At 38.8% G+C, this 9,050-nt stretch overlaps 1 long non-coding RNA gene across 1 annotated transcript; it reads right to left on the bottom strand.

The window, feature by feature from the left end:
* Positions 1-1,504: 1,504 nt before the first annotated feature.
* LOC138956044 (uncharacterized) lies at positions 1,505-3,134 on the bottom strand. The gene is made up of 3 exons (XR_011452477.1): positions 2,712-3,134; positions 1,984-2,089; positions 1,505-1,592 (listed from the first exon to the last, which is right to left on the bottom strand). It is a non-coding gene; the product is annotated as an uncharacterized lncRNA (long non-coding RNA).
* Positions 3,135-9,050: the final 5,916 nt, after the last annotated feature.

The following is a 9,050-nucleotide window of genomic DNA, read 5'->3' as shown; positions in this document are numbered from 1 at the left end:
TTACTTGACCAAAATTTCAACCAATTTGATTGAAAAATGAGAGCGTGACAGTGCCGCCTCAACTTTCACGAAAAGCCGGATATATGGTGTGTAGAGCGATTGAGACCAAACTACTGGACCGATCTTTATGAAATTTTCCATGAGAGTTCCTGGGATTGATATCCCCGAACGGTTTTTTCTTTTTTTGGAGAAATGTCTTTGATGACGTCATATCCGGCTTTTCGTGAAAGTTGAGGCGGCACTGTCACGCTCTCATTTTTCAACCAAATTGGTTGAAATTTTGGTTAAGTAATCTTCGACGAAGCCCGGACTTCGGTATTGCATTTCAGCTTGGTGGCTTAAAAATTAATTAATGACTTTGGTCATTAAAAATCTGAAAATTGTAAAAAACAAAAAAAGTATAAAACGATTCAAATTTACGTTCATCTTATTCTCCATCATTTTCTGATTCCAAAAACATATAAATATGTTATATTTGGATTAAAAACAAGCTCTGAAAATTAAAAATATAAAAATTATTATCAAAATTAAATTGTCGAAATCAATTTAAAAACACTTTCATCTTATTCCTTGTCGGTTCCTGATTCGTGAAAGCGAAATTACAACATTTAGTCAATCTGTCGAACCCACAGAATAAAACTGCACGCACTGCAGTGTTTTCAGTCACGAGTATAAAACAGCTTCGTCAATCCACGCGGCAAGGAAGTCGCTCAATTTTTGCGTGCAACACGAAGTAAACAGACATGCAAGAATAGCGACGGGTTCAAGTTTAGGTCGCTCCAGGAGAAAAATTCCCGCGGATGTTGGCCTTTAATGGCATAGCCAGTTTGAATAAATTGACACAGGAATAAATGTTTGAGTTGGGGTATGAAAATGGGTGCAATAATATTTTTGCACAGTTTAGATGCTGACAGTTTTCACAGGCATGCAAGCACATTTGCAGAGAGCTGTGCTCTGCAGTCCTTCTTAGCAGCATTTGCAGCGTTTTGTTGTACAGCTCTTCTTGCAGGCACACCTCATGAGTTCTCGGCACACGCTGGATACCTCTTGAAAGCTCGTCCAGAATGACTCCCACTTTCCAGCCTTGAACTGTCAGCCCACAGAGTTTGGAAGTCTAATAGGTAGATGGCTCTTCTCAATCTCATGTCCTGCAGCAGCACCTCACTTGTAAGGGGATTATGGTCAATTTGGCAGCTCTTTTTACTGAAGAGGTACCGTCTAGCACTATTTACACCCAGTACGTTGCTGGTTTTGTCCTACAAATGTACACCAAAAAGCTCTTGTGCTGCCCTGTCAGTGGTACTCAGCTTACAAAGAGGAGCAGACAATATGAAGAAAGTTTGAGTGACGACTTCAAATGGTTGCCATACTTCCCAAGCCTTCTGTTTCCCCAATACCATTGAAGAACGACATAATGTCACAGCCTGTAAGGCTATGCAAAATGGGCAGACAGGGTGACTTTTCTTGGCCAATGTCTTTGGCAATGTGGCGATATACTTCACGAGCAGAAAAAAACGCAACACAGCTGGAATGAGAAGCAGACTGTCTGGCCTCCTCTACATCCATGGTGCAGGAAATCAGCCTGGGGTACCCTTCACACAAAAGATCAAAAGTGACATTTTTATTTGAATGTATTTGAATAATGTTTACTATCTCAGAGAGTCGGTCAAAGCCGGGTTAGCAAGTCTTCACACAACAGACCAAAATGAAAGAAAATTTTATTTCATGAATTCGTATAATTCTTACTGTTTCAGGTTAAAAAAACAAACAAACACAGTTTCCAGTCACCGAACTGATTCTGGAATCTTTCTGACCGCTACATTTATTCGCTTAAAACAGTCGCTAACAGAATGTTGACCATAGTGAACGTTAAACCCATCAAATTCACAGAGGTCGCTTACAAATGATGTGCAAACATGTTCCAATTAATACAAATAAAAAAATCTTACTGATAAGCCAGACAGGATGTATTAGGTAACAAACCTTGATACAGTAGTACTTGTGAAATCAGCTCCCTTCTGTGGCACCGGAATAATTGCAGAACGCTTGTTCCCAGGAACCGGCATGTGGTGTAACTCGTGTATATATCCTGTAAAAATAAAATTCACACCAATGCACGGTCAACTTAAAATAAGCAAAAGGATAAGAAACAAACAACAAACCAAAATTGTAAAACTCCAAGAGCGGTACTCTTCATTTTTCAAAACCACTTATCTCATTTGATTAGCATACACTGTATGCTTTTGTCTGTTACCTACCGTCTTTGAAAGTTTGATCACAACACTGTAAAGACATGGGGAGTGGAGTGTTTTTATCTCCAGCTGGTCATCCTACTATCTGGCCTACCCTCACTCAGTTTTTGACTCTACCCCTCCCCACCTCAGCCGTTCAGAGACTTATGGAAGTCCTTAACGTAGGCAGGACTAATCATTGATCATACCATGAACAATCTCTTTCTCCTCGCCTTTTATTCAAAGTTCGTTTAATCTGTTTAAAATCACCAGCGTGGCGATCATGATTTCCTTACTTGTAATCAACAGATAGATCTAGATCTATCAGCATCACTGACAATCCAGCTAATGAGCTATTGCAAGATTAAACAAAGTCTCTGCATTTCAGCGCTTCACCCGATGAATAACAGACCCCAGGGGAGAATTAAACAGTAAAATGATGTGACATTGGTGAATGGATGCGTATTCTTGAAAACTTACCTTCAGAAACGTTGTTTTCGCTCAAATCAAAACACGCAATGTTGCGGAGGCCGCCATCTTGAATTTTTATGCTGCGGATATATAACATTCTAAAAACGATCAAATTAAATACCAGAACACAAAAATACCCATAAGAGTATTTATGTCATGCATGTGTTATCAGCAGACAACTTCTGGTGCATGGTAAACCATTGAATTTTACATTTGCTGAGTTGGGATTATTTACTGCTGAGCGCTTTTGGTACGAATTTCGTCTGCTGTAAATGCAGCCTTTTATTCCCTATCAAAAACAAAAAACCCGATTTCTGAAGTGGCTCTGTATCTGAAATCCCTTAAATAATTATAAGGAACAATATCACAAAGTATGATGTTTGTTGCAAGATGTGAATGATTTATTAGTGTGTCTGCAACATACGAGCCCCACTATTTAACATCGAGGGGGAATCGAAACGAGGGTCGTGGTGTATGTGCGTGTGTGTGTGTGTGTGTGTGTGTAGAGCGATTCAGACTAAACTACTGGACCGATCTTTATGAAATTTGACATGAGAGTTCCTGGGTATGAAATCCCCGAACGTTTTTTTCATTTTTTTGATAAATGTCTTTGATGACGTCATATCCGGCTTTTCGTGAAAGTTGAGGCGGCACTGTCACGCCCTCATTTTTCAACCAAATTGGTTGAAATTTTGGTCAAGTAATCTTCGACGAAGCCCGGACTTCGGTATTGCATTTCAGCTTGGTGGCTTAAAAATTAATTAATGACTTTGGTCATTAAAAATCTGAAAATTGTGAAAAAAAATAAAAATTTATAAAACGATCCAAATTTACGTTTATCTTATTCTCCATCATTTGCTGATTCCAAAAACATATAAATATGTTATATTCGGATTAAAAACAAGCTCTAAAAATTAAATATATAAAAATTATTATCAAAATTAAATTGTCCAAATCAATTTAAAAACACTTTCATCTTATTCCTTGTCGGTTCCTGATTCCAAAAACATATAGATATGATATGTTTGGATTAAAAACACGCTCAGAAAGTTAAAACAAAGAGAGGTACAGAAAAGCGTGCTATCCTTCTTAGCGCAACTACTACCCCGCTCTTCTTGTCAATTTCACTGCCTATGCCGTGAGCGGTGGACTACGAGTATACGGTCTTGCTGCGTTGCATTGCGTTCAGTTTCATTCTGTGAGTTCGACAGCTACTTGACTAAATATTGTATTTTCGCCTTACGCGACTTGTTTTTGTCTTTGATAGGGAATAAAAGGCTGCATTTACAGCAGACGAAATTCGTACCAAAAGCGCTCAGCAGTAAATATTCCCAACTCAGCAAATGTAAAATTCAATGGTTTACCATGCACCAGAAGTTGTCTGCTGATAACACATGCATGACATAAATACTCTTATGGGTATTTTTGTGTTCTGGTATTTAATTTGATCGTTTTTAGAATTTTATATATCCGCAGCATGAAAATTCAAGATGGCGGCCTCCGCAACATTGCGTGTTTTGATTTGAGCGAAAACAACGTTTCTGAAGGTAAGTTTTCAAGAATACGCATCCATTCACCAATGGCACATCATTTTACTGTTTAATTCTCCCCTGGGGTCTGTTATTCATCGGGTGAAGCGCTGAAATGCAGAGTAATCTTGCAATAGCTCATCAAGCTGGATTGTGATGCTGATAGATCTAGATCTATCTGTTGATTACAAGTAAGGAAATCATGATCGCCACGCTGGTGATTTTAAACAGATTAAACGAACTTTGAATAAAAGGCGAGGAGAAAGAGATTGTTCATGGTATGATAAATGATTAGTCCTGCCTACGTTAAGGACTTCCATAAGGTGGGGAGGGGTAGAGTCAAAAACTGAGTGAGGGTAGGCCAGATAGTAGGATGACCAGCTGGAGATAAAAACACTCCACTCCCCATGTCTTTACAGTGTTGTGATCAAACTTTCAAAGACGGTAGGTAACAGACAAAAGCATACAGTGTATGCTAATCAAATGAGATAAGTGGTTTTGAAAAATGAAGAGGTACCGCTCTTTGAGTTTTACAATTTTGGTTTGTTGCTTGTTTCTCATCCTTTTGCTTATTTTAAGTTGACCGTGCATTGGTGTGAATTTTATTTTTACAGGATATATACAAGAGTTACACCACATGCCGGTTCCTGGGAACAAGCGTTCTGCATTTATTCCGGTGCCACAGAAGGGAGCCGATTTCACTAGTACTACTGTATCAAGGTTTGTTACCTAATACATCTTAACAGTAAGATTTTTTTATTTGTATTAATTGGAACATGTTTGCACATCATTTGTAAGCGACCTCTGTGAATTTGATGGGTTTAACGTACGAACCCTCACTATGGTCAACATTCTGTTAGCGACTGTTTGAAGCGAATAAATGTAGCGGTCAGAAAGATTCCAGAATCAGTTGGGTCACTGGAAACTGTGTTTGTTTGTTTTTTAACCTGAAACAGTAAGAATTATACGAATTCATGAAATACAATTTTCTTTCATTTTGGTCTGTTGTGTGAAGACTTGCTAACCCGGCTTTGACCGACTCTCTGAGATAGTAAACATTATTCAAATACATTCAAATAAAAATGTCACTTTTCATCTTTTGTGTGAAGGGTACCACAGGCTGATTTCCTGCACCATGGATGTAGAGGAGGCCAGACAGTCTGCTTCTCATTCCAGCTGTGTTGCGTTTTTTTCTGCTCGTGAAGTGTATCGCCACATTGCCAAAGCCATTGGCCAAGAGAAGTCACCCTGTCTGCCCATTTTGCATAGCCTTACAGGCTGTGACACTATGTCGTTCTTCAATGGTATTGGGGAATCAGAAGGCTTGGGAAGTATGGCAAGCATTTGAAGACGTCACTCAAACTTTCTTCAGGTTGTCTGCTCCTCTTTGTAAGCTGAGTACCACTGACAGGGCAGCACATTTGTAGGACAAAAACAGCAACGTACTGGGTGTAAACAGTGCTAGACGGTACCTCTTCAGTAAAAAGAGCTGCCAAATTGACCATAATCCCCTTACAAGTGAGGTGCTGCTGCAGGACATGAGATTGAGAAGAGCCATCTACCTATTAGACTTCCAAACTCTGTGGGCTGGCAGTTCAAGGCTGGAAAGTGGGAGTCATTCTGGACGAGCTTTCAAGAGGTATCCAGCGTGTGCCGAGAACTCATGAGGTGTGCCTGCAAGAAGAGCTGTACAACAAAACGCTGCAAATGCTGCTAAGAAGGACTGCAGAGCACAGCTCTCTGCAAATGTGCTTGCATGCCTGTGAAAACTGTCAGCATCTAAACTGTGCAAAAATATTATTGCACCCATTTTCATACCCCAACTCAAACTTTTATTCCTGTGTCATTTTATTCAAACTGTCTATGCCATTAAAGGCTCGCATCTTCGCTATCTGGCACATTTTTTTTTTAACATCATCATTTACGCCGTCAAAATAAGGATACCCTTGACGTGACAAAGAGATGTGACAAAAACTTCGGGTACCTTTTAAAAAGCCGACGACAATTCCTGAGGCACAACTGGGTCACTGTTGTATACGAAGAGAAAGTCAACTTGATTATCCATCCAGAACAGGTTGTTTTATTTCGCCATCTTGCATATTTCTAGTGTTGTGCCATTGTACCTACTGATGTATGTGTCGATCTCACGGATGAGATGTTTATGTGTCAAATTTGAGGGATACCCAAGTCAACTAAAATCCATGTATTTTAGCAATGACCAAGTGGGTTGCGTTGAAACTTTCAGGAATGTGTGTCTACGCACGAGGCGTAGTTCAACCGTTTGAGTACACTTTCAAATCTTCACGAAATAATATTTTAAAAACTGCCACAGGTTTGTTGACTTACATCCCACATATTTTTGACTTCGCATGTATATATGACAGATGGTTGTTTCAAGTACTGCCAAAGTTTCTTTTGAGTATAGACACTTGCCGGAATGTGCTAGTTGTGTAAACACATGAGAACAAACAACGTTTTCGAAATACAGCGATTATGAATTTTAGTCGACTTTTGAGTTGATACATTACATTTTTATCAGTTTTATTTTGGGGGTACCCTTATTTGGGCGGCGGTCAAATAACCCATGTAAAGGCCACCTTTTATCTTAAAAGTGTTCCAGTTAGCCAAGTTGAGTCCCCTAAATAGCATACATTGAATATAACAGCACAGGAATGAATGTTTTCGTTTTGGTATGAAAATTGGTGCAATATATTTATTTTTGCACAGTTTAGGTAATCCACAAATTCTTCAACCCTGCCACCCACACCGTCCAATCATTCTCTGCACCAACAATACATGTATTGTTTTGTTTAAAAATGTGTTTGTGTTAGTTTCTATTGCAAGAGAATGTCTTGTAGCATCAAAAATGCCTAAATACCCTTTTATTGGCGGCCATTTTGAAAATTGTAAAAAAACTACTGATTTCTTAATTTTTTCACGGTGGCTCTGTATCAGGTTTTGTTAAGCAAAAGCAAATGTCCATTTACGCCAAATTTGCTGTTAATCACATGAAGTGAAATATGCCTAACATACCCAACCGTTTATACTGGCGGCCATTTTGAATTTTTTTTTAAAAACTACCCATTTTTATATTTAGTCAAGTTTTGACTAAATATTTTAACATCGAGTGGGAATCGAAACGAGGGTCGTGGTGTATGTGCGTGTGTGTGTGCGTGTGTGTGTGTGTGTGTCTGTGTGTGTGTGTAGAGCGATTCAGACTAAACTACTGGACCGATCTTTATGAACTTTGACATGAGAGTTCCTGGGTATGAAATCCCCGAACGTTTTTTTCATTTTTTTGATAAATGTCTTTGATGACGTCATATCCGGCTTTTCGTGAAAGTTGAGGCGGCACTGTCACGCCCTCATTTTTCAACCAAATTGGTTGAAATTTTGGTCAAGTAATCTTCGACGAAGCCCGGACTTCGGTATTGCATTTCAGCTTGGTGGCTTAAAAATTAATTAATGACTTTGGTCATTAAAAATCTCAAAATTGTAAAAAAAAATAAAAATGTATAAAACGATCCAAATTTACGTTTATCTTATTCTCCATCATTTGCTGATTCCAAAAACATATAAATATGTTATATTCGGATTAAAAACAAGCTCTGAAAATTAAATATATAAAAATTATTATCAAATTTTTTTTTTCGAAATCAATTTAAAAACACTTTCATCTTATTCCTTGTTGGTTCCTGATTCCAAAAACATATTGATATGATATGTTTGGATTAAAAACACGCTCAGAAAGTTAAAACGAAGAGAGGTACAGAAAAGCGTGCTATCCTTCTCAGCACAACGAATACCCCGCTCTTCTTGTCAATTCCACGGACACTGCCTTTGCCACGGGCGGTGGAGTGACGATGCTACGAGTATACGGTCTTGCTGCGTTGCGTTGCGTTCAGTTTCATTCTGTGAGTTCGACAGCTACTTGACTAAATATTGTATTTTCGCCTTACGCGACTTGTTTATTTTTCGCGATGGCTCTGTATCAGGTTTTGTTAAGCACATAAAACTCTTCATATTTGCTTAATTTGGTGTTTGTTGCATGATTTGAATGATTTTGCAACATAGGAGCCCCACTATTCGTGTTCTGTGTGTTGTGGGCATTGATGTTCGTGAGTCCTTGCGTAACGCACACAGAAGGCACAGCAGGTTCAAATGACTGTTAGTTTATTCCGCCATAGATCCGGGGGGGGGACGGGGCCCATACGCATGCGCGATCATGACGTAAATTCATGACGTCATATTCATGCGTGTGTACATAGTCTCGGCCAGGTGCTCGCAGGCACAGTAATACATACTTTCGTAACATCCCCTTTTCTGAAAAGAAAATTAAAAGAAGATAACTCAGCAATTTCAACCTTTCAATTAAGAATACTTTGCATGAACACCATTATCCGTCGAGTTAGTACAAATGCATTACTGTTTCACTTTAGCACTTGTTTCCAACCTTTTTATCATTAATACAATGTCATTTTCTAACTTGTTATAATTTTTGTTCTTCTTTTTATATTTAGTCAAGTTTTGACTAAATATTTTAACGTAGAGGGGGAATCGAGACGAGGGTCGTGGTGTATGTGTGTGTCTGTGTGTGTGTGTCTGTCTGTCTGTCTGTGTGTGTGTGTGTAGAGCGATTCAGACTAAACTACTGAACCGATCTTTATGAAATTTGACATGAGAGTTCCTGGGTATGAAATCCTTATACTTTTTTTTCATTTTTTTTATAAATGTCTTTGATGACGTCATATCCGGCTTTTCGTGAAAGTTGAGGCGGCACTGTCACGCTCTCATTTTTCAACCAAATTGGTTGAAATTT

Source organism: Littorina saxatilis, unplaced genomic scaffold (genome assembly GCF_037325665.1).
Source record: "Littorina saxatilis isolate snail1 unplaced genomic scaffold, US_GU_Lsax_2.0 scaffold_753, whole genome shotgun sequence".
In the NCBI taxonomy this organism is placed as follows: Eukaryota; Metazoa; Mollusca; class Gastropoda; order Littorinimorpha; family Littorinidae; genus Littorina; species Littorina saxatilis.
The sequence above is the reverse complement of the archived record's forward strand: the minus strand, read 5'-3'. Positions and strand labels throughout refer to the sequence as shown.